This window comes from Oryctolagus cuniculus, chromosome 3, assembly GCF_051225735.1.
Source record: "Oryctolagus cuniculus isolate XC-2025 breed Fujian yellow rabbit chromosome 3, ASM5122573v1, whole genome shotgun sequence".
Taxonomy (NCBI): Eukaryota; Metazoa; Chordata; class Mammalia; order Lagomorpha; family Leporidae; genus Oryctolagus; species Oryctolagus cuniculus.
This window is the reverse complement of record NC_142869.1, coordinates 145,098,301-145,124,929: the sequence shown is the minus strand read 5'-3', so window position 1 is coordinate 145,124,929 and position 26,629 is coordinate 145,098,301. Positions and strand designations below refer to the sequence as shown.

The window sequence follows — 26,629 nt, the reverse complement described above, 5'->3', positions numbered from 1 at the left end:
GAACCTCACTTCAATTACTCAACTGTCTCTAATAACGTAATTCCACAGAAATTTTCATGCTTTAGAAAATAAGATTTTCTTAAAATAAGCACAAAAAGGGAAGTATAAAATAACTAAAGTAGGCACTCCTGAAGAGGATAATGGCTTCAAAAAGAATCCCTTAGAATACCAAAACCTGAACAGAAAAAAAAATTATGGCTGTCATAAGAGGATCCATGCATAACTAAATTGAAATAGATGAGATCAGGAGCCCAGTGACTTTGATTCCTAATCATCCATTTCTAAAATTTAAAAATAAACAAGACTGGACTTTGACCTGGGGTCAAGTTTTCTTTTGCAGGTTTATTACTTATGCATCAGTACTATAGTCAACTTTAGAATGATTTGTACCCTCCAAGATTTTACCTTTTCCTCTAAGACCCCTTAAGCCCTTAAACAAATTGTTAATACATTTTTTAAAAGATTTTATTTTATTTACTTGAAAGTCAGAGTTACACAGAGAGAGAAGAGGCAGAGAGAGAGAGATCTTCCATCCATTGGTTCACTCCCCAGATGGCCACAATGGCCGGAACTGCGCCGATCTGAAGCCAGGAGCTTCTTCCAGGTCTCCCACGTGGGTGCAGGGGCCCAAGGATTTGGGCCATTTTCTACTGCTTTCCCAGGCCATAGCAGAGAGCTGGATAGGAAGTGGAGCAGCCAGGACTAGAACCAGCGCCCATATGGGATGCCAGTGCTTCAGGCCAGGGCTTTAACCCACTGTACCACAGCACCGGCCCCAAATTGTTAATGCTTTTAGTGACCTCTACAAGTTTTTAAAATATTAGTGTTCTCATTGCAAAATACATTAGTTGGATGTCATACATAAAATTGCATTAAAGTCTTTACATAATTTTGCTATATAATTCTATGCATATCTAAATGTCAACATCCAAAAAATTTTCTTTTGTTTGGAATTGGACCAAGATCTTTTTGCCATTGCTTGCCAGTTCCCAGGCATTTGCTTTGAAAATCTAGAATATTTTTTCCAGTTCAAGATATCTCTATCTGTCAATCATGATACAAACATACTTTGGAAACTCTAGTGTATACATAGAAAGAAAGGAAATAGAAGCACTGATGCATAAATTCAGATGATCAAATAACCTTGGCATTGATTCTTTACATAGCATCTGGTAGCATCTGCTACCATTTCCTCATTTTAACAAAGAAGCAGAGACATGACATTAGAAGTTACTGTCTAAATGTCATAGACAGATAGTAAAAGAACAAAGAACAAATTCATGTGTCTTGATCCTGAACTTTGGAAGAGATGTTATAGGTAATTTAATCTCATTTAATTCTTTTTCAAATGAGGAAACAGTTTCAGATTTCTCATACATGGCTTGGTTTTCAACATCTTAACCATAAGATCATTTGAACCCATTTTGCTAATAGAGAAAATGAGGCACTGAGTATTCTCATTCAACGTCACTCAACAAATGTGTAGCAGAGCTAGATTTGAACTCAAAGCTCTCCAATGCCACAGAGCACATCATTTTTATATTGAAGAACTAACATCAGGGGAAACCCCAAGAGCTTTCATGAAGCTTCCACCCTAAGTTTTGTGGGGAGAAACTGTAAAGAGTAATGACAAGAATGATGAGCTCTGGGTTAAGAAGGAGAAAAGGGTTTAAGGAACAAATTTATTCCTTTGCAGCCCTACTGGTCATTGACTGTACTCCAGACTCTGAGCATGGCACTGGGATACAAACATCAATAAAATAGGATCTTGGAAAAATTCTGGACTTATTGAGAATAGAAGGTAATATAATAGAAGGGCTTCAGTGAATAAAAACGTTTGCTAGTCACATGAGAGAAAGGACAAAAGGAACAGAAAGAATGGCATGTATCAATTCAGAGGTAGGAATAGAGTGATGTTTGGAAAGCTAAGAGACAAGTGTTAGGGAAGTGGCAAAAAGCAAGGAAAGTGGGTGAAAACCAGGCCTTTAAGTTCCTTGCATGATATTCTAAAGAGCTTTAGAACTTGATTCTGAAAGCCGAATAAAATTACGAAGAAATATAAATACAGGGAGCGGCAGGATAAGAGTTCATACTTTCAAAAGGTCACATGAAACTCAATAATTTGGGATGAGAAGCTCAGCCAGAGGATTAACAGTACAGTCATGGGAAGGAAAAAGACCCTGAACTAGAACTTGTGTTTATCCTGATGAAGAGAAGTCGGCCCATTGGAGACAGTGTGGACAAGGGAGGAATGTACTCCCAGTGTGCAACAACAGCCCCAGCAGAGAGGGCTAGAATGGAAGGGGGAAGACTGAACCATTATGCGTGGGTGTTACTGATGGCACTCTTGGATATAACAGCAGGGGAAAAAAGAAGAGAATTAATAATATCTAGATAACAACTGAAGCTAACAGTTTACTAAAAGCAAAGACAAAACACTCAAGGTCAATGGCACCAAAGAACTTAACATTTCCTTTATATTGGCTCTGGTTGAAATGGGAAATATAAAATGAAGCTAACAAGGAGCAAAGCAGACTGCAAGAGAACCTACAGACCTCAACTTGTATTAGGAAATATTTGATCTCCTTACTTCTCATTCCTCACACCCTTCAACTCACAGTTTGCTATCCCTGGGTCAGCATTTGTCTCCTTGCTCAGCTTTCAAGGTAATGCATGGTGAGAAAGCACTTCAGTGTCATGAAGCAGGAGAGAGGCGAAGATAAGAGGGTAAGACAAGGAAGCAAAGGTCAAGAGACAGGCTGAACTGCAAAGGCCACAGGCAAATAGGCAGGAGACACCGCTAATTCTATGTACGTAGTCCAGGACCAGGAACTGCACTCAAGTGAAGAATCTCATGAGGAAGCAGCAACATATAAAATACAAAATTATTATATAATCTTGCCTGGTGGTAACCATTCATCGATTATCACTGTCTAGAATTTAAGTTTATTCTAACAGTTTAAAGATTTAAGATAAAGAGAATATATACCTATCCATATATATATACACACACATATATACTATACATATACTATATATATATATAGTATAAACAAAAAAATTTTCCAAGAAATAATCTGAGTAAATTGTGTATCTAAAAAGCATCACTACCCTTTGTCCCAAAGGGTAAGCAAAGAAGGGAAATATTCTCATTTTATTTGGCAACTATTTTAAGATTATCTGTAATGACTAAAGAATTCACAAAAATGTGTCAAGTACCAGAATAAGGAAACTGACACTAATTATCTTTCATTTCCATTTACAGCATTGAGCTAATTTTGACAAACAAAATATCCCTTGACTATCACAGTAATAAATGTTTATCTGTAGCAACTTTCCTGGTAGGGATATCAAAGAACACGCAATCCGAAAGTACATTGGCTAACTATGTACAAGGTTGTGTTGTTGTTGTTTTTTTTTTTTTTTTTTTTTTGACAGGCAGAGTGGACAGTGAGAGAGAGAGACAGAGAGAAAGGTCTTCCTTTACCATTGGTTCACCCCCCAATGGCCACTGCGGCTAGCGCGTTGCGCCCATCCGAAGCCAGGAGCCAGGTGCTTCCTCCTGGTCTTCCACGCGGGTGCAAGGCCCAAGCACTTGGGCCATCCTCCACTGCACTCCCAGGCCACAGCAGAGAGCTGGACTAGAAGAAGAGCAACCGGGACAGAATCCAGCACCCAGACCAGGGCTAGAACCCGTGTGCTGGCGCCGCAGGTGGAGGATTAGCCTATTGAGCCGCGGCACCGGCTATGTACAAGTTCGATTTGGCACAAAAATTCCAGGGAGCAGGCATTTGGAACCTGTGGATTGGACACTTGCATTGCACACTGGGGTGCTTGGGTTCCAGTTCTGACCCTGCTTCTGGCTTCAGTTTCCTGCTGATGTGCACTCTAGGAGGCAGCAGGTGATGCCACAAATACATGAGTTCCTGCCACCCAGGTGGGAGACTCTGAGTTCCCAGTTTTGGCCTGCCCAGCCACAACTGTTCTGAGCATTTGGGGAGTGAGCCAGCAGATAGAAAATCAATCAATCAATTAATCAATCTCTCTTATTGTCACTCTTGCTCACTTTCTCTGCCATTCAAACAAAATGAAAATAAATATTTAAATAGACTTCGACTACTATTTTAATTTCCCAAATAATTAATTTCTATTATATATATATTATCTTCTATTAATGTTAACCAAAAGACAGTTCAGTTATCAGAATCTCACTCTAATTTAATGATTGCACTATTCAGAACTTAAGGATTAAAATTGCTGCCATAATTAATATAAAAGTTGAAGAGACCTCATCTCCTTAGCCATTGATAGGAATCTCTAATTTGTTTTTGAAGCCTCATTGTCTCCCCAACGTTAAGAAGTCTGACTGGTATTTCAACTTCTCAACTTCAATTTCCTGTTCAGTAGATTATTATTTCTGGCTCCTATATAATGGACCTACATATTTATTGAAAACAGGAGAGATGAAGTAGGACCCTGAGAAAAGATAAACCTTAAGGAGAATGAGCACCTTTCTTTGTGTAGATGGTCTCTTCAAAAGTAACTAAAGGGTGAACAGTGAAGGGTGAACAATGAAGTTAATAAAAATAGCTCCACAGACAAGAGGTAGAAAACAGAACAGTATTTCTTTTGTATTGCTTTTATCATATTTCACAATCAAACCCCTTAAGAATCAATTGGAAGTAATTTTAAAAGATCTAAATAAATCAAAAGATATTTTGAGTTCATGGACTGGAATAATCAATGATAATACTTCAAAAAGTTCATGACAAATGAAAATATTTATTCTAGTGCAAAACTTTTTAAATCTGTGCATTTTTATAATGTCCATTTTCATGAACTTTTTAAAGATGCCATATATTGTTAAAATGTCTATACTACCCAGACATCTACATAGTCAATGCATTCTCTCAAAATGCTAATGATCTTCACAGAAATAGAAAAAAAATCAGAAAATATGGACCCAATAAAGACTCCAAATATGTAAAGCAATCTTGAGCAAAAAGAACAAAGCTGAAGTCATTATACTTCTTAACTTCAAAATATATTACAAAGTTATAGTGGTACTGGCATAAAATTGACACATAGAACAATGGATCAGAATAGAAGAAGAGCCCAGAAATAAACTCATGCACTTACAATCAGCTGAGTTTCAAAGTCACCAACAACACACAATGAGGAAAGCACAGTATTTCCAATAAGTGGTGTGTGGAAAAGGGACACATAAGCAGAAGAATGAAATCAGAACTCTACCTCAATCATACAAAAAAGAACACTCAAAAATGGATTAAAGACTTAAATATAAGATCTATTACTATCCAACTACTGAAAAGAGCTGGATAGGTGAAAATCTCCATAACATTGGGCTGGGAAATGAGTTTTGGGATATGACCTCGAAAGCATAGGCAATACAAACAAAAACAGACATAAAGGATTATATATCACACTAGAAAATCTGCACAGTCAAGAAAATAATCAACAGAGTCAAAAGACAACCCACAGAATAGAAAATATTTGTGAACTATGCATTTGATAAAGTCTTAATATCCAAAAATATATAAACAACACAACTCACTAGCAAGAAAACAGATAGCCCAATTAAAATTAGGCATGGGCAGATGTTTAGCCTAGCCATTGAGACAGCTCCATCCCACATCTGAGTACTTGGGTTCAATGGCAGGCTCTAGCTCCTGACTACAGCTTCCTGCTAATGCATACTCTGGGAGGCCGTGGTGATAGCTCAGTGACTGGGTTCCATCTACCCCCAAGAGAAAGCTGGAATGAGTCCTCAGCTCCCAGCTTCAACCCTAGCTTCACCCTGGCTGTTGTGGGGATTCCAGGAATGAACTAGTGGATGGAAGTACACTTTCTCTATCTCAAATAAATAAATAAATAGTGAAAAAATAAATGATAGGCCAGCGTTGCGGCCCACTAGGCTAATCCTCCGCCTGTGGCGCCGGCACACCAGGTTCTAGTCCTGGTCAGGGCATTGGATTCTGTCCCGATTGCTCCTCTTCCAGGCCAGCTCTCTGCTGTGGCCTGGGAGTGCAGTGGAGGATGGCCCAAGTGCTTGGGCCCTGCACCCCATAGGAGACCAGGAGAAGCACCTGGCTCCTGGCTTCGGATCGGCGCAGAGCACTGCCCATAGCGGCCATTTTAGGGGCGAACCAATGGAAGGAAGACTTTTCTCTCTGTCTCTCTCTCTCACTAACTCTGACTGTCCAATAAAATAAAATAAAATAAAATAAATGATAAAAAAGAGTGAGCAATTAGCTTTGCAGTTAAGGTGCTTACATCCACATCAGAATGTCAGGGTCCAATTCCTGGCTCTGGCTCCTGATTCCAGCTTTCTGCTAATGCAAATTTTGGTGCAAAAAAAATGATTTAAAATCCATGTGTTTTTAAAAAATATTTATTTATTTATTTTGAAACACAGAGTTACAGAGAGGCAGAGCCAGAGAGAGAGAGAGAGAAGTCTTCCATACGCTTGTTAATTCCCCAAATGGCCACAGGGGCTGGAAGTGGGCTGATCAGAAGCCAGGAGCTTCTTCCAGGTCTCCCACATGAGTGCAGGGGCCCAAGCACTTGGAACATCTTCCACTGCTTTCCCAGGCCACAGCAGAGAGTAGGATTAGAAGTAGAGCAGCTGGGTCCCGAACCAGTGCCCATATGGGATGCTGGCACCATAGGCAGTGGCTTCACCTGCTTTGCCACAACGCTGGCCCATCTAGTTTTTTTCCTTGCATACATTTTTCTTTTCATGAACATTCTGAACAGCCCTTGTATGCACAGATTTCAATTTTTTGTGACAAAATAAACTTGGCTATTATCTTCATTTCCCATAAATTTTTGAAAGAAATATTGGGTGTGGAATCTACAAAAAGTTCATCACATTGAAGTACAGTAGAATGGAAATTCTCAATGGCTGGGGAAGTTCATGGGGGACAAGAGATTTTAGTCACTGAAGGCAAAATTATAGTTAGGAAGCACAAGGTCACACAATCTATTACACAGCATGGTGGCTATAGTTAACAATATTATATTGTGTTCTGGAATGTTAAGAGAATGGATACTAAGTGTTTTTGTCACAAAAAATCTAATTGTGTAAGATAATTTCTAAGATAATAACCTAAATTTAGCCATTTGACAAAGATACAGGAACTTATACTTCAAAACATCATGTTGTACATGATAAATGTAAACAATATCACCTGTCAATTATTAAAAAGAAAAATAAAAAGTGAATAAATCAAGGATGGAAAAACATACGGTATCAAAACCTTGAAATTATTGTGCAGCTTTTGTTTTAAAAGCATATATGAGGGTATTTCAAAAAGTTCATGGGAAATGTAATTAAAAGATATTTTTATTGTGGTAAAAAACTTGAAATCCATGTATACAGGGGATTTTTCAAACAGTTCATGGAAACTGTGTTACCAAAACAAAAAACAAACAAAAAAACTACTATGCATGAGTTTCAAATTATTTCCACCAAAATAAATTTTTCATTCCATTAAATTTTTCCATGAAGCATCCTAAAATGATTTTGTCAATGTAAAAATCAAATTAAAAATGATAGCACAGATAAGAAAACATTTTTAACACAAGAACTCAGATATGCCACCTATTTCAGGAGATATCTAGAATATCTAAACAGGGAGTTGAGCATATATTTCTAATAGCATTTATTTAAGTTTATTAAAATATATATTTTCAGGCCGGTGCCACAGCTCACTTAGCTAATCCTCCTCCTGTGGCGCTGGCACACTGGTTTCTAGTCCCGGTTGGGGCACCGGATTCTGTCCCAGTTGCTCCTCTTCCTGTCTAGCTCTCTGCTGTGGCCCAGGAAGGCAGTGGAGGATGGCCCAAGTTCTTGGGCCCTGCACCCACGTGGGAGACCAGGAGGAATCACCTGGAAAAGGAAGACCTTTCTCTCTGTCTCTCTCTAATACATATGTATGTGTATATATATATATATATATATATATATACATATACATATATATACACACATATTTTTTTCAGTAATACATCAATTTAGAATAATTCCCAACTCCAAGATTCTACAATCTGATTATTAAGATATTTCTATATTTAGCAAGTGGAAAGACACCTCAATTTGTTCACAATAGCCAATTTTATTTCATATTTTCCAATTTTATATATTTTTCATTTATAAAACAATTAGTTTTTAGATGTAACTACCAAAAAGTATCAATTTCTTATATGCTTTGTGCATGTTACAGTTATATGCAGATTTTTTAAAAAAAGATCTATTTATTTGAGAGGTAAAGCTATAGACAGTGATAAGGAGAGACAGAGAGAAAGGTCTTTCATCCGTTGGTTCCCTCCCCAAAAGGCCACAATGGCCAGAGCTGCGCCGATCTGAAGCCAGAAGTCAGGAGCTTCTTCCTGGTCTCCTACGTGGGTGCAGGGGCCCAAGGACTTGGGCCATCTTCTACTGCTTAACCAGGCCACATCAGAGAACTGGATTGAAAGAGGAGTAGCCGGGACTAGAACCAGTGCCCATATGGGATGCCAGCGCCACAGGTGGAGGATTAACCTACTGCGCCACAGCACCAGCCCCTATATGCAGATTTATCTCCCCTTGTGGTTCTTTTTTATTTTTAAAAGATTATTTATTTGAGGCCAGTGATGTGGTGTAGTGGGTAAAGCCTCTGCCTGCAGTGCTGGCATCCCATATGAGTGCTGGTTTGAGTCCCAGCTGCTCCACTTCCGATCCAGCTCTCTGCTATGGCCTGGAAAAGCAGTAGAAGATGGCCCAAGTCCTTGGGCCCTTGCATCCCTGTGGGAGACCTGGAAGAAGCTCCTGGCTCTTGGCTTTGGATCATCACAGCACCGGCCATTGCAGACAACTGGAGAGTGAACCATTGGATGGAAGACCTCTCTCTCTCTCTCTGCCTCTCTCTGTAAAATCTGAAAGATTTATTTATTTATTTGAAAGGCAGAGTTACAGAGAGGCAGAGGCAGAGAAAGAAAGAGAGCTCTTCCATCCGTTGGTTCACTCCCAAGATGGCCACAACAGCCAGAGGTGCACCAATCTGAAGCCAGGAACCAAGAGGTTCTTCCAGGTCACCCAGGTGTGTGTGGAGCCCAAGATTTTGGGCCATCTTCTACTGCTTTCCCAGGCCATAGCAGAGAGATGGATCAGAAGTGGAGCAGTTGGGACTCGAATCAGCGCTCACATGGGATGCCAGCACTGCAGTTGTTGGCTTTACTCACTAAGCCACGTTGCCAGCCCCTGCTTTGTGGTTATTGTTAATCATCAAATTACCAGCAAAATAGAAGTGAAATTCTGTAATTACTCAATATGTTGAGCACACCCCAGAGATTAGGGAGGAAATTACAAAGGCACTTTATAAGAATATTATTTCTACTGTCATCCAAGTTGTGAAAATTGGATTTAATGTGGATTTTATAAAACAATTAAGAACTCTGTCATGAGAAACACAAAAAGCCCAGTATCCAGGAGTTGATCTGGAACTGTCAGTTAGGCCTCGCTATGTTCAGATACTGGCCTGGTGCTCTCGGATGGCCTTGGCGTTCTCGCCTTGAACGTAAGGAATTTCATAGAACATTAACTTTAGACAAGGACATTCTGTGATCACGATGAGTCAAGCAAGGCCAAGCAAGACCCCCTCTGTAACCACCTGTCAATGCTGTTAAGAGAAAGTAGAATAGCATTGGTTCCTGGCACTTAAAATGAGTTAGGAACTCCAGGTTAAACACACCTCAGGTCCTTCCACAGCTAACCTTTTGACCTGAGCCATCTACACCTACCTATCTGGAGACCTATTAACATTGGGAACTGGGCTGGACTATAATTTCTGGAACAAAAAATTACTAATCCTTGTAATAGCTATGAGTTTAGACTCTTTGGCTTCCTGAACTTGCCCAATCTCTTTCTTGCAAATTCCTGATGCACTAGTCACAACACATGATAAGCAAGAGAGGCTGTTAACAGTTTAGCCATTATCTTTTAAAGCTTCAGAGTACATATTCAAGGCTGCTTGACTTTTTTGTCTCCTGGATTACAATCCTAAAGACCCAAAATAAATACATGTTTTTGTTCTTAACTATGTTGGCTTTTTCTTGGTCTACAGCACAGACCAAACATGAACATCACCCAAGCCATAGATAGCCATACATTCCTTTCCCACCTAACATAAATACCAGCTACTGCTTTATCCATCACAGCTTTAACCTCAGTCTAGTCCTCCCCATCTCAGATAAGATGAAGATATTTAGTTACAAAATCACCATGCTCTTCCTCCTGACAACATTCAATTCAGAGAAAACCTCTATTTTCCTTGATGTTTCCACTATTCCCCTTCACCCTCACCTCCACAACCCATCAGACAAAGTGCAGAGCCCATAGCAGAGTTCTGCTAACACATACATTTTTACTAGATCACCCTTGATTCCTTGTGACATACTCCTCCATCTTTGCAATAAATAAGATTCAGTTTGGTCGACTATGAGTGTGCTCTTGGTACTCTTTGACAAAAAGACATTGGCAGAAACAAGGTACCTAAAAAGCTTGGCTGTGGATATCATTGTCATCAGGAGACTGATATATTTGGTAGCAGATACTATCAGAATATTCCACAAGACCAAATACAACTTGAAAGATGGATAAGTGGAAGATGCCATAGTGATGAACAACAGAAGAGATTGTTATGGGTGTATAAAAAAGACTTGGGACAAAGATTTTAAGTTAGAGAACTGTGCCAAGCACAGAAGGAAGGGTAGCTGAGATGAGGAATGGAGCCCAGCACGGCAGAGGGAGAGATCACCTGCTGAAAGGTCCGGAAACACCTAAGAGCTTCATTACTATTCTGTATCAAGAGAAGGTAAAACTGAGTATTGGACCTACATCCCATATCCATGTGCCCAGGTTCAATTTCCAGTTCTGAGTTTTAACTACAGCTTCCCACTTATGCATACCCTGGGAGACAGTAGGTGATAACTCAAATAGTTGGGTCCCTGGAACCCATGTGCAAGACCTAAATGGAGCTTCTGGCTCTTGGCTGTAGGCCCAGCCTAATCCAGGCTGTTACAGGCATCTGATAAGTGAACTAGCAGATGAGAGTGAACTCTATTGAAATGAGAGAGAGAAGAAATTTTAAATCCGAATCATCAAAATTTCATTCAGAGTAAGTCTCAACTGCTACATTGAAGATATACTCTTCTTTATGCAAAGAGGACATTAAAATAGGATAATATAATTAATGAACTATGGATCTTTCCAGCAGCTGGCTACCAAGATTATAAAAGGTGAATTGTTAAAAACCATCCAGAAGGGATTCAGACACACTGTATTAAAAAGGGGATTAAAATTTTGGGTAATCAGGGAGGTGCAAGGTACAGGGTACAAACAGAGATGAGGAAAACAACAAGAGTAATGCTGATAATTGCAATACAGCAATCATGATTTTCTTAAACGAAAGCATTGTGAGTTCCAAGTTCCCCATTTATGCTTATTCTTATGCATACCAATTTTGGAGAACAAGTGTGCTAAGCCTAGTTTGATTTGCTCAGCTGTTAAAACCAAGCTGTGTGCTTCAGGATAATACTTCTCACTTTTTCATTTCCAGTACTCACTTGCCAGTCCTTGCTTAAACCACAGAGGAAGGATTTAAAACTAGATCAGACCCTGAACTTGGTTCACCCCTCAGAGCACGTGTCCTTTCCTAATCTTATCTTGCCCTCAACCCTTTGCCTACATAGTGTGTACTGCTATGGAGTCATGCCTGCAACCTGAACCAAATTTGGATCCCACTCCCTTCACCAGCAGTTAGTACCCAGGAGCCTGACACATTCAAGATCAAGCCTTTATGCTCCTGCCAAACTCTTTCTTGTTGAAATGTGCTGATCATATTTGAAATTATTTTCCTATCACAACTGGAATCATTACCTTTGGTGTTCGTTTGTGTTTGCTTTCATTCCCCTAGTGACATAGACAAATGTTTTATTCATCTAGAGCCCTTGTGAATGATACATAAAATAATTTGGCAAGTATTCTTCATCTGAGTGTTTAATTGGTATAAAATGTGAGAATCCACTAAACAAAAAACTGATCCCCCTCCCAGGGATCCCGAAGCATGGCAAGGCAGGCTGATTCATAATAGACAGGTATAGCAGATGGTAACATGTACACCCAGGTATTGAGAGGGAATGTGAGGTGGTAGAAGGGTGTTAAGGAACAGTTGGAGGAAATGATACTTTACTTAAGGACTGCAGAATACAGCCCCAGGTTGGGGCCAGTGTTGTGGTGCAGCGGGTTAAGCAGCTGCCTGCAATGCTGGCATCCAATAAAGCAGTGCCAGTTTGGGTCCCATCTGCTCTACTTCCAATCTAGCTGCCTGATAATGTGCCTGAGAAAGCAATCTGGCCATTGAGGCCATCTGGGAAGTAAACCAGTGAATGGAAACTCCTTCCTGTCTCTCCTTCTCTCTGATGTTCTGCTTTTCAAATAAATAAGTCTTTAATTTAAAAAAAAAATACAAAACAAACACCATAGCAGGTTAAGTGAGTGGAGAGGGTATAAGGGGTCAAACCACCCTCTCCCCGCCACAAATCAAGATCTATAAGAAAAAACACAATGGAGAGAACCTATAACTGGAGGAAAAAAAGATATTTTGGTAAGGTTTTGTGCAGGGCATAAGTTCTGAAAGAACAAGGCAAGACATGAGAAAGGTGGGCACAGATGGTTCCAAAAGCCCTCAAGTAATATATGACCTACCAAGTGCACCATGTGCCTTGAACACCTTGTGGTTCATCCTCTCAGGAATGTGTCTTGAAAACAATATAGGCTTATCCTAGGATCCGATGAAAGTTGTTTACCACTACCAGAGAGAACGAATTGGAAGAAAAACCAGAGGAGACCTATGGAAAAATCTAGACAGGAAATGCCATGGTTTCAGTCCAGGAGTGGCTAAGGGGGGGAGAAGTTGGGAAAGGTCTCAGAAATATTTAGAGGAGACTGGGACAAATGTACAAGGTGCCATGGAGTCACTTTGGTGAATAATCAACTAGATGGGTTCATCAAGGATGGGTCCCACCTTTCAGGTGAGAGTAACAAGAGCTGGATCAGAAGCAAAGCAACCCGACACGAACCAACACTCCATCATGGGCTGCCAGCGTTGAATGTGGCAGTTTAACCTGCTGTGTCACTTTACCAGCCCTTAAGAACTTTAAATTATTTTAGAAGTTAAGCAATAGTTAACCTTTCCACAGCATGAACCACACTCAAGGCACTTACATAAGTATTTTAAACATTTTAACTTGCTTATGTTGAGCAATTATCCTGAAGTAAGTACTTTTATTATTCCATTTTACAGACAGGGAAACAGGGGTATAGCATGGTTTATTCACTCGCAAATGGCCAGAGAGCAGGGAAATGGGAGATCTAAATTTCAAACCAACAGAATCTGGCTGCAGAGAGGGTAGATCAAGCAATAATTTACAATTCTTCTCACTAAGTCCTAGGCACCTGGAAAAATCATCATCAGAGTAGTGTGCAGGCAGCCAGTAAAAATAAATAGCTATGGGCCAGCTTTGTGGCATAGAGGTAAAGCCGCTGCCTGCCATGCCCACATTCAGTAGGAACACCAGGTGAAGTTCTGGCTGCAACACTTCTGATCCAGCTCCCTTCCATTAGGCCTGGAAAAATAGCAGAAGATGGCCCAAGTGCTTGGGCCCCTGCTACCCACGTAGGAGAACTAGAAGGAGCTCCTGGCTCCTGGCTTTGGCCTGACACAGACCCTTCTGTTGTGGCCATTTGGGGAGTGAACTAGGGGATGAAAGATCTCTGTCTCTCCCTCTCTCCCTGTAATTCTGACTTCCAAATAAATATATCTTGAAAATAAAAAATAAATAGCTATTATATTTACTGACTCATTTCTTATTAATATAATTTACAGACTCCTTGTTACATGCACAAATTTTCCTCAATGATAGGATAGATTTAGGCATAGTAAAAGACACAGCTATCTTGAGGTTATTTGTCCTTTAATTTGGAACATAAGAATGTACACAATGAATCAGAACAGAATGACAAGGCTGTAAGTGGAAAGGGTTTTGATACTTTAAACAATTTTGATTTATATTAAAAGGAAAAATTTCATATATTTCATAAATACAGTTTTAAGAACAAGATGATACTTCCCACCCAATAATTCCTCCTCCTTGCTTATTTTTCTTTTAATATTTTTCTTTTGCAATGACATATGTTAAATTTACTTTATCATTACAAGATTAACCTTCCACTAAGTAAAGAATTCAACAAATAATAGGGGGAAAACACTACAAAACATATGGTACCCCTATCTAGGGCTTCACCAGCACACAGCTACATGGTTCTGAAGCTTAGGAGAGAGAGACTGGGACTGTGAGGTATCTATTTGGGTCATTTCAATACACAGATGAAGCCCTGTAAACAGGTAAGATCAGCTGAGAGGTGGGAACAGAGGGGTAGAGGGAGATCCCAGAAAATAAGCACAAATGGAAACTCAGGTTCATGATCCCAGTGCAGAGCAGGCTATGCAAGCTCACTTAACTTCTATGAACCCCAGTCCTTTCTTTGTAAAGCTCAGTGGATTTTTGCTCAAGAGTGAGTGATGAACCATCCCGCTTTTAGTGTTTGCAGCTTGAGCTGTGAAAAGATGTAGACATTGAAAGGGAATCTGAAAGTAAACTTTCTAGCCTCAAGCCTCAGAAAAAGCCAGGCTTCATAGCTGCTGCTTTGCCATGGTAAATAATTATTAAGCCTTTTCTTTCTCACAAAAGGCCGTTCAGATGGTTTCAGTTGCTTTTATTTATTCCACGGGATTTCAGCTTCAGAAATGCGTTTGCTGTTACTATGTACAAAGTTCTGCACGGGAGAGTTGAGAACAAAATGGCATCTCCAATACTCCACAGGAATAGTAATGGGGTAGAGAAGATAATAGGGATGATTGTAGTTAGTTTGCCGGCTGTTTGCCTCTTAATACGTTGATTTGCTCTTTCCCTTGCTTAATGCTGTTTTTCGGAACATCATCTTGTAAAACATAGTTTTGTTGAGCTGCATTGTAATAGGACAACAGTATGAGCATGCAATAGACAAACATTTGGAAAATTTGAGAGGGAAGAAACTTTCAAGAGGTTCTCAGCAAGACCATGAAGGAACCAAGGGATGGAGAGAAAAGGGGCAGTGGAAAACGCCTGCACCTGCATCATTACCTGGCCACTACGTTGTCCAAACCCAGGGAAGAAGGCTGGGGAAGGAGTAAGTGGGCTGGCAGAAGACCACTGCTCTATATGCTGTGGAGAAATGACAACCCATACAGTCTGAGGTTAGCAAATCCCCAGCACGCCCATCATACCCAGGCTGAAACTGACTGCTCTGATGGCTCACTCTGGCTTCATCTAAGAGCCTGAACACAGAAACAAGCACATTTGAGCATTGGGGAAAAGGGTGAGGACATTCATGAGTGCTGGGTGGTGAAACACAGGAGCTTCATGAACTGGCTCCTTGAGAAACTCCCAGTGGCTGTGAGTCCACACACTTGGCATCATGGAAATTATCAAACCATTCTTTATTAAATGTGATCATTAGTTTTATGAGCAGATCTGTCCTATACTGCAAAAAAAAAAAAAAAAAAAAAAAAGGAGAAAAAAGACAACTGAACCCAACCCACCCAGACATTCTGAAAAGAGCAGGGTGGTTACATTCCATAACATTATCTACCTGAGGATTTCACAGACAAAATTTAAGTCACAAATCTATGTACCATTTTGTGATAAAGAGCTATCATATCTGGATTTTGATAACTTTATTTAAGATATATTTTCGAAAGTCAGGGTGTCAGAGAGACAAGGAAAGACAGAGAAAGAGAGACCTTCCATCACTGGTTCCTTCCCCAAATGCCCACAACAGTCAGGTCTAGGCCAGACCAAAAACTCCAGCTGAGTCTCCCACACAGGTGGCCAAAGCCCAAGCACTTGAGCTATCATGGCAGCTTTCGAAGCATGGAGCTGGATCTGTAGTGGAGCAGCTGGGACTCGAACCAGCACAATGAGATGGAATGATGGCATTTCAAGTGGCAATTTAACTCTTCTGCCATAATATTCAACCCCAATTTTGATAGTTTTAAAACAGAGCTAAGCATAAGATATCGAAGACATATTTGAAGTGATGTAAATGATTACAATATAAATGATCAATACATTTGAGTGTATTAAAATTGATTAAAATTTTAATCATAATCTTCAGTAGAAGGTCACCATTTGGGGTTAAAAAGATTTAGACAGTATTTTCTTAATGGATACAATTTATCTACGAGGTGCTGACTAGATGTCAGTCACTAGGATCTTGCTGACATTGACACATCTCATTGCAAACTACCCCTGCCTTCATGTAATTTGTATCTCAGCCAGAAGTTCCAGCTCTAAGCAATAGCAGAAGTCCGTAAACAGTGCCCTTGCCATGTATGCCACCCTCCCTACTGCATTGGAATTGCCCATCTCGGTGGCTGCTCAGGTGTGACTTGCCAAGCAGATCTTGAAAGAATGAGGCTTATGGAAATTAGAGATGTAGAATTTAAATTAGGATTAATAACCTATTTCAGACAAGACAGATCAACAAGAAGTAAATCCAGGAAGTCATCGATCCTAAAACTGAGAGTTCTTCCTATAGTTATTTGATTCTGGAATGGTTTTCATGTGCTATAGGAGGTGACAGTATTTTTTTAAGATTTCTTTATTTGAAAGGCAGAGTGATAGAAAGAAGGAGTGGGAGAATATACACACACATAGAGAGAGAGAGAGAGAGAGAGAGGGAATCTTCTGTCAACTGGTTCACTCTCCAAATGGCCACAACAACCAGGGTTGGTCAGGCCAAAGCCAAGAGCTCAGAACTCCATCCAGGTCTCCCCCATGGGTGGCAGGGGCCCAAGCACTCAGACCATCTTCTACTGCTTTCTCAGGTACCTTAGCAGGGAGCTACATTGGAAGCAGAGCAGCCAGGAAACAAATCCTCAAGTAGCAGTCTCACCACTGCCTGGCATTATTTGCCCCAAGGAGACTTAGCATTTTAAGTGTCATTCACATGTCTGAAAAGACAACAATAAGAACCTTACAGCGGGCTGGGGAAGCTACTCTGCCCAGTATCGTCCTTTCACTCCTTCTATAAATGTAACTCATCTATCCAGGCCATTTCTTCCTAAGACATCAAGGATTGACTGTGGGTCCATGGGGAATGTGTCCACAAAATCTAACCTATGTGCTTATCATTTACTAAGTAAAGGGTTTGGTTTTTTCTTTTTTTAACTTTCATCTAAAGATTTCATTTCATATGAACAAAATTGAGAACTAACATCTATAAAAATTTCTATGATCCATTCAGCATATAGTGTTTCTAATAGTACTCCCTTGAGCCTACCACAATGTCTGACACACAGTAGGTGCTCACTAATTTTTTTTTTTTTTAAAACAGGGGCTGGCGTTGTGTGGAAGCAGGTAAAGTCCCCAACTCAGACACTGCTATTCCATTATGGACATCAGTTTGAGTCCTGGCTGCTCCAATTCCAATCCAGTTCCCTGCTAATGCACATAGGAAAGCAGAAGATGATCCCTGTACCCACGTGGGAGACCCAGATGGATTTCCGGGCTACTGGTTTCAGAGTTGCCCAGCCCCAGCCTTTGCAGTCGTTTGAGGAGGAAACCAGCAGAAGGAAGATCTCTCTCTCTCCATTCCCCCTCCCCTGCCCTGGTCTCTCCCTCTCTCTCTTGGTAACTCTACCTTCCAAATAAATAAATATTTAAAATTTTTTTTACAAAATGTGTCAATAAGTGGAATCTGAAAGATAGTAACAATATCATGAATTCAACCAAAGCAGTTATATTTTAGGGTTTGATCTTTTAAAAAAGAATATTCATGTAAAATAGTAAACATCCTACAATTAGATACAATTTGAACACTTTATAAAGGCTTCCACTACATTTTAAAATAGAGCAATAATGACATTCCAGAGTGGGACAAAATGTTCTCCAATGACCTAGGTGTTCTGATGAAATCACACATTAAAACATGATGTGACCATTGATATTCTTTGCAATTTCCTAAAACTTAAAACAGGAAAACTGTAAGGTTTATGTTTGGAAAGTGTCATGAGAAGAAACATTGATTAGGAGATGAAACTAGTAATATTTTTTGGAAACTAATACTATTTTTAAAAACCTTGTTATTCCACTTTTAAACTTGAGGAGCACCGAAGGGCATACAATGCTTTTCCATTTCAACACACTCTGGTGTCCTTGGTGAATGTCACAAAGCTGTTTCCTATGTCCCCTCCATGCCACTTGCCAATTTTCTGTCATTTCCTCCTTCATCTCATGGTGTTTGTGTGACAAAGGTCTCTGTGTGTATTGCAAAACAGTTTCACTGGTTTAGAGGATACTACAAGCACCCGAGTGAAAGTGTGACTTATGCTCCACATGGCTTAATTTGTCTAAAGACACAAAACAGAATTCACCGTAGCCTTCTTTATAAAGAAATGGCTGGAAAGTTTATTATGGAACCAATAGCCTACTAATTGCCCTTTTGTGAACGAAGTTTCCAGTGGCTTAGCCAGCTTTTGGACCTCCACAGGGACAAACAAAACAGCAAAACTAATTATGTACTCGACTACATTCTTTCTCTATGCCCTCTGCATTCATCCCAGTTTCAGTCTCTGTCCTCTCCTGTGGAGCAGTTCCTAGTGATTCATTCTCTTTGGATTTGGCACCTTTAGGATTCTGGGCATCAGACACAGAGCATAGCACCATCCCTACTCTTCATCCTGAACCATTCCTGTAGGTTGCCATTAAGTGCTGACATACACTTCGATTTTCATGTACCTAGCAATATTTAAGAAAGACATTGCCTCTGTTCATATTTCTTATAGCATTTCTTAATTTCAAAAATTCCTAAATTTTTCCCCAAAAGACCCCTATTTTGGTTACTGCATAATTACTGAGAATAGATTGAATACCTTAAGTAGGAAACTTAATCAACATTTTATGCTAAAACAAAATAAGACATGCTCATACTGTCAGCACTATATTTTGCATTTCTTTAGTCTAAGAGAAATATTTTGTTCTACTGAATTATCCTACTCTAGATTTTCACACAGTCCTGCACTGATTTGGCATTCATTCATTCATTCATTTATCTGACAGATGCTTCTGAGTTCAACCAAGTGTAAACTGTTTTATTGTCCTCAGGTGTTTGCTTGCTTTCTTAAATGCTCAGAACAGGAAAGAGCAAAATTGTCATTGTCCTTTACAAAAGGATCTGATTCCAAATAATTAGTGTTTGTGCAGGGCATCCTTTGAAAATATTTCTGGTTGCCTCTCCTCCAGGTTACGCAAGTCTCAAATACCGCCACTCAAATCCACTTTTGCTTACTGAGTCAGATACACCTGAGAACAAGGTGGGCTGCCTACGGCTCTTCATCTGATCCAGCCCCCACCTGAGTGTTGAATTCTCTCATGGGAGAGAGCAAAAGGTTTACATTTCTGTAAGCATCAGTCCAGTGCTTTCCCAGGAATTCAGCACAGCACCGAGCAACCACTCTCCAAAGAACAAAACATAGCAGCCCTCACTAAAGGTAAAGAACCCCACCTACTCCTACACAGGTTTTATAGAGTAGAACATCATCGAAAGAAATTGGGATGACTATTATTTGGGGTATTAGCATTTAATTTTGCCTCCAGATAAGTACATTCTTAAGTTTTCTTTCCATATGTCACTACTTCATAATTCTTTGCCTAGTCTTCTATAGCCATATATGAAGTTCACCATAAAACGAAAAACCTGCTATATGGAAAACTCTCCCTCCACCCAACCAATGAGATATTAGATGCCCACAGCTAATAAAATCTCTGTGATCACCGATGATCAGCAAGTTTTCTATTGTGGAAAGATTTTTTTTTCCCCTAAGAGTTAAATTGGTAAGAGAATTGGGTCTTTTTACTTAGTTTTTTTAATTCACAAATTTGTCAACAGAGACAAAAACTCAAAAGCCAAGTCCCTCAAGAGCAGGGCATTTAACTTCTGGTCTTGTTTTTTTCAAGGTTTTTCCAACTTAGAACAGAAAAATCTAATTGGTCAGAATTTGAGTATTATTTTCAAAGGATTAATATTCTTAAAAAATAGAAATTGAAATAAGAACTTATCATAGCACACACCAGATCAATGTAAGGAATCTAAAAGAATAAAGATTTCAACTATAATTGTACTTTTGAAATCATGAGAAGTTAAACTTTCCAACACTCTCTACATAAAAGGCATGCAATGTGCAAATGGGAATTTCACAGGATGAACTGAGAGCTGTGTGGGAATGTAACATTTCTGGGTTAAAAGTCAAATTTCTTTATCCAGCTGGTTGAAAGCTTATAAATATGTTAACACAAGCATCTTCGACTAAATTATTATGCCAGCTAGTATTCATCCTCTCGGGGAGTTAAAAATTGCTAAGTAGATGGCGGTGCCAAAAGTACAGACATTTATAGTCAAACTCCTAAACAAAAAGAATTCTGCTCACCCACTTCTATAGGCGCTCACCCGCTCAGTTGTAGGATCTGAAGACCGCTTTCAGCCAGCCTCTGGGAGGAGGAGACGCAGAGTAAGCACGTGATTTCCACAGCACAGCAGCTAAGAGCTCAAATAGGAGGCGCGGGTCTCTACCACTCCTCTGTCTTCCAGGTTAGCCTGCCATCAGCCAGCCATTGACATCCTGAGACTTCCAGAGCTTCCGACGCAAGCCTGACCCAAGATAAATATAGATCCCTGGCACCTGAGCCAAAGGAAGCGAAAGTGCGCTTAAAAATTCTCTCTCATTTTGGGTCTCAGATGAGGAAAATGAAACCCTTAATCCTTTTCCTGCTAAAACCTGTTGTGCCCCTTCACAGGTAGTTGCTGTGCTCGAATGACAGCGAAATTCAAAATCGTTAGTAATCAGTTGGCTGCTTCTCTTGATTACCCTTTGCTGTGATGGTGTCAGTGATAGATGCAGGCGCTCCCTTCCTGGTTCATAAAAGCAATAAAATAGTGAACACTGAGTATCATTTACTCCACGAGGAGCTTGTATGCTTCAGTAACTTTTACAGGTGAGCCGCAGAAGTGTGAATAAGTGTTTCTTAGCCATTTTTCTCTGATGTGTTTTCTGTAGTAATTTGGTCACTCTTTGTTTGCCTCACTTAGCGAGGCTCATTGTGCTGTGCCTTGCAAAGATGCTTTGCTTTAAATTATTGTTTTTCTTTAATCATTTGGAACAGTTGCATAATAGTTGATTTAGTGTGAATTTAGTGTTACTGGTACTCACATGAATAAGGCTCTACCCTCAGCCTGAACACACACTGTGAATGAAGATCTAGTAAATTATAGCTCTAAAGATGAGATTTCTAATAGATAACTTTGTAGAATTCATATATCAAGAACTTCTAATCTTGTCTTCAAGTGAGTTGAGAAACTAGAAAGTCATACTACTCTTGTGACATTTGGTGGTATTAAATATTTTCAATTATTTCTTTACAGCACAAAAATCTAATGTAAATGAGTGAAAGACATTTTGAAATTTGATTATTGACTTAGTCCTTGTCTATAATCTTGAAGAACAGTGATTGTTCTGCTTACTACTTGTTGAATTCTTTATTTAGTAAAGGGTTAAGCTAGTGATTATAAAGTAAACTGAAGTGTGTCAGTTATAGTTTTGTTTCGTTTTGTTTTTTAAGAAATTATGGTATGTATGGGGCCTGAGCTGTGGTGTAGCAGGAAAAAGCTGCTGCCTGCACTGCAGGCATCCCATATGGGTACCAGTTCAAAACCTGGCCACTCCACTTCTGATCCAGCTCTCTTCTATGGCCTGGGAAAGCAGTAGAAGATGGCCCAAGTTCTGGGGCCCCTGCACCTGTGTGGGAGACCCCGTGGAAGCTCCTGGCTCCAAATCGGCACAGCTCCAGCCATTGCACCCATCTGGGGGAGTGGACCAGCGGATGGAAGATTTCTCTCTTGTCTTTGTCTCTGCCTCTCTGTAACTCTGCCTTTCAAATACATACATACATACATACATAAATCTATCTTTTAAAAAGAAATTAAGGTATATACACTCTATGGAATACTACTCAACAGCAAAAATTAAGTCCTGTCTTTTGCAACAAAATGGATGCAACTAGAGACTATTATGCTTAGTCATTGTAAAAATTAAAAAATAAGAAAGGAAGTATGAGGGAGGGTAGGAGCATGGGCAGGAGGAGGGTAGGATAGGAAGTATCATTATGCTCTTAAATCTGCATGTATGAAATACATAAAATTTGTTCACCTTATAAAAAAAATTAGAAAACTAAAAAAAAAAAAAAACAAAAATGGTAGACCTTAGATTTCCTACATTTTAAAAAGTTTTATTTACTTGAAAAGCAAAGAGATTCCAAGAGGGTGGGGATGAGAGACAGACAAAAACTTCTCATTCCGTATTCATTTGTCAAATGCCTACAGCTTCCAGGGCAAGGCTGGGTCAGGTCAAGGCTGGGGATTCCATCTGGGTCTCTGACCCAGGTGGCAAGGACCCAACTACCTGAATCATCACCCACTGCCTCCCAGAGTGCACGTTAGTAGGATGCTGAATTTGAAGAGTGTAGCCAGAATCACACCCACGTGCTGTAATATAGGAAGCAACTGTCTCAAGGTATGTTAACCACCCTGCCAAACACCTGCCATGAGTTACCACATTTTAAATAAAAACAGTAGTCCCACCATCCCAGAAAACAAATAAATGGGTATTTTGTCAAGTTACCAAAACCAGTATTTACATAATATCTTAAAAACAAGTCCTGTGTATTAAGCACTGCCCATGTGCCTGTTGCTTTGCTGGATACATATTTCAGAATATCTTTCTCATTTCCCAATAGCCTTCCAAATCAAGCGAATATTTTCAGGTATATTTTCTGCAAAAGAAAAGTGAAACTCAATGTCCTGACAATAGACCCATGGTTAATAAGCAGTTCATTCAAGAACCTAACCCATATAATTTTGACTTGAAGGCAAGTGTACTTTCACCCCTACACCACAGTTTCAGGTGCACAATGAATTTCCTCCATGCTTCAAATGTATCCCGTTAGCCTTCCTCCAAGCAATTCTAAGGCCTCTTTTATTTATTTTTTGTTTGAGCAAAGTTAGGGAATGCACAGAACCAGTCTCTATGGGGTATTGCTATGACACCAGCAAATCCCCAGAAGCATCGTTTCCCTAACACAGGGAAAAGAGAATCCACAAGCCACAGCACTAGCCCAGGATGGTTTCATCGCTTGGTTTTATAGTTGTCAAGTTCTTCTTGCCCATTTGTATAAGCAGGATTTGTCCAATCAGCCCTTGTTCCCACCTCTCTGGCACTCTGAGGTCTGATGAGTGACACAGGGGAAGGAATCAGTGGGTCAGACCAGGTGGTCAATGCTAGGGTCACTATTGCATGGAGACAAGAAGTCATATAGTCCCAACTATCATGCATGTAAAATGGTTCTTCTATTTCATCTAGGAACTTGTCAAACAAACTATTTTATCAAATAAGTGAGAGAACAAATTTTAAAAATTCAGTGAACAGGGCCCAGCTTTGTGGCACATCAGGTTAAACCTCCACTTAAAATACCTGTATCCCATGTTGGAGCACTGGTTTGAACCCCAGCCACTCTGCTTGTGATCCAGCCCCATGCTAATGTGCCAGGGAAAGCAGCAGAAGATGGCCCAATTGCTTGGATCCCAACCATCCACGTGGACTATTTGTATGGATTTCCAGGCCGCTGACTTCAGCATAGCCCAGCCATGGCTGTTGTAGCCTTTTAGAATGAATACAATGGAAGATTTGTCTTTCTGTGTGTGTCTCTCTCTCTCTCTGTAAATGTTTATCAAATAAATGAAATCTTTTTTTAAAAAAAATCAATGAACACAGTCACAGATCTGAGGGCCCTTCAAATTGCGGAAAAATTGAATTAAAAGAGAAATTTATTTGGGAGTAAAAAAAAAAAGTTTTAAATCCATGATTGACCCTTCAAAAAGTTAATGGAAAATATGTACAATGAAAAAACTGAATTTCACATTTTTGGCCCCCATATTAATCTTACTTTGAATTTCACTTTTCCATGGGCTTTTTCAAGTTTTCCAATATTTTCTGTGAAGCCCAGTTAATATCATAGAATATATTTCCAAGTTCTAAGCACTACTATCTCTGAATTTGAATTCTATTCTGTTAAAAATAATAGGAATTCCTAGATTTGCTTTCCATGAATTAGGTATACCTTACCATTCATGAACCCCAGGTTGGACCTCAGCCTGGGCAAGGGGGAGGGTGAGGGAGACAGAAGAGAGGCAGTGTAGGGGGATGGTGAGGGAGGACAATGGCTCTAGCCATGAACTAGCACAAGAACACCAGCTCCTCCACCCAGGGACTCAGTTTTCTTCACCAACCATCTTCAAAAAGGAACATTTCCCCCAGGAGCATCAGTTAAATACATGGCCTCTTGATCCAACTGGTGGCCTTTCAAATGTTGAAGAACTTTCGAGCTGGCCTCCACTGGCAGGGAGTGGCATCAGTTCAAGACAGGAAAGCTACACTAACAGTCATGCTGCTAGTACAGCTGTCCCACCCAAGACACTGTCCTGCAATTTCCCATTTCTGTATGAAAACCCATTCTTGAGAACAAGCAATTAAATCCATCTGTACATGTGCAAAGCATCCTGGGTACAGTAGCAGTAGTATGGTTACTTGTTGTACTTTCTCTCCTACTATCACCTGGCAAATCCTGTTTCTCTGATGCCTTCTGGATCCTACCTCTCCATCACATACCTTTCTTTTCCATTTAACCAGCATCTTCCAGCATGCCTTATGTAGCATTCATGACTTTGGGGCAGGCATTTAGCCTAGTGTTTCATGTTAAATTCTGCCCAACCAGCTGTCCTCAGATCATTCTGTGTGAAATGTCTTTAATCAAACATTCACTTCAAGTGAAGCCTTTATTGCCATAGTCTCTCAAAACAGTCTTCAATATATTGTCTTTTTGAAAAACACTAACAGTGTGGATGAGAAGTGTTCTCACCAAATAGATGATAGCCATGAGAGGCCATGTCTGTGCTGATTAGCCAGGTTCTAATTCCACAGTGTTCTAATTCCACAGACATGCTTCAAAACATAGTGTTGTTCATGATAAATGCACACAATTTTATATGTCAATTAAAAAGCGGTAACTTATATGTTTGAAAAAAATATTCACTTTAGGGGAAAGTACTTCCTATGTGCTTGCTACTCAAAAATAATGAGGATCAAGGGAAATTTATCCTATTAAAATAATTTAATAAAATAGCGCTTTTAAATCTTTTAAGGATAAAATTATTGCTACACTTCATTTCTTTAGTTTTGTTCTCCCTTCCAATGTCTGTTGTTTCATTGTAAAAGTCTTAGCAACCATCTCCATGACATACTGTAGCCACAAAGATGCACACTTGCCTGCTGAATGGATGTGTGGTCATTTAATCATTTATTCATTCAGCAGAAAGATACATTGAGATTCCATTTATATGCATTGTTGTGTTATTCTTTGATGAAAAATGGTAAATTAAGAGCCACAGTCTTTGCTGTCACTATCTTATTGTTTAGCAAAGGAGGGCAAAAGATGTTGCAAGGGGGATAAGCTGGGCAATCAGAAGGCTTACACAATGGGACTTCCAAAAGTCCATGGAACATAGAATAAAGAGGTAAGTTTATTTTGGTAGAAAAAAAAGTATTGAAAAGCAAGCATACCTGGTACTGGTACAGAAACAGATGGATAGACCAATGGAACCAAATAGAAACACCAGGAATTAATCCAAATATCTGCAACCAACTTATATTTGATCAATGAGCTAAAACCAATACCTGGAGCAATGACAGTTTCTTCAACAAATGTTGCTGGGAAAACTGGATTTCCACATGCAGAAGTATGAAGCAAAAACCCTCCATTACACCTTATACAAAAATCTACTCAACATGAATTTAAAGATCTAAATCCAGGACTTGGCATAATCAATTTATTAGAGACATCAGAGAAATGCTGCAAGATATAGGCACAGGTAAAGACTTCTTGGAAAAGACTCCAGAGGCACAGGCAGTAAAGCCAAAATTAACAACTGGGATTACATCAAATTGAGAAGTTTCTGTACTGCAAATGAAACCGTCAGGAAAGTGAAGAGGCTACTGACAGAATGGGAAAAAATATTTGCAAACTATGCAACCGATAAAGGATTAATAACAAGAATCTACAAAGAGATCAAGAAACTCCACAACAACAAAGCAAACAACCCACTTAAGAGATGGGCCAAGAACCTAAGCAGACATTTTTCAAGAGAAAATCAAAATGGCCAATAGACACATGGAAAAATGTTCAGGATCACTAGCCATCAGGGAAATGCAAATCAAAACCATAATGAGGTTTCACCTCAACCCAGTTAGAATGGCTTACATACAGAAATCAACAAACAACAGATGCTGGCGAGGATGTGGGGAAAAAGGCACACTAATACTCTGTTGCTGGGAATGCAAGCTGGTAAAGTCACTGTGGAAGA

The 26,629-nt window shown here is 39.7% G+C and overlaps 1 protein-coding gene across 12 annotated transcripts in view; it reads right to left on the bottom strand.

The window, feature by feature from the left end:
• CD36 (CD36 molecule (CD36 blood group)) overlaps positions 1–26,629 on the bottom strand; it is a 233,588-nt gene that overhangs the window by 69,975 nt on the left and 136,984 nt on the right. For 2 of the 12 annotated variants that reach the window (XM_070071238.2, XM_008258297.5), the window contains exon 1: positions 20,589–21,031. The exons of 6 other annotated variants lie outside the window; for them this stretch is intronic. The gene's annotated coding sequence lies outside the window, so the exon portion shown is untranslated. Of the gene's footprint in view, positions 1–20,588; positions 21,032–26,629 lie in introns of those variants that run through there. 4 more of the 12 variants (XM_070071239.2, XM_008258299.5, XM_089328511.1 and 1 more) reach the window with 3 other exon arrangements.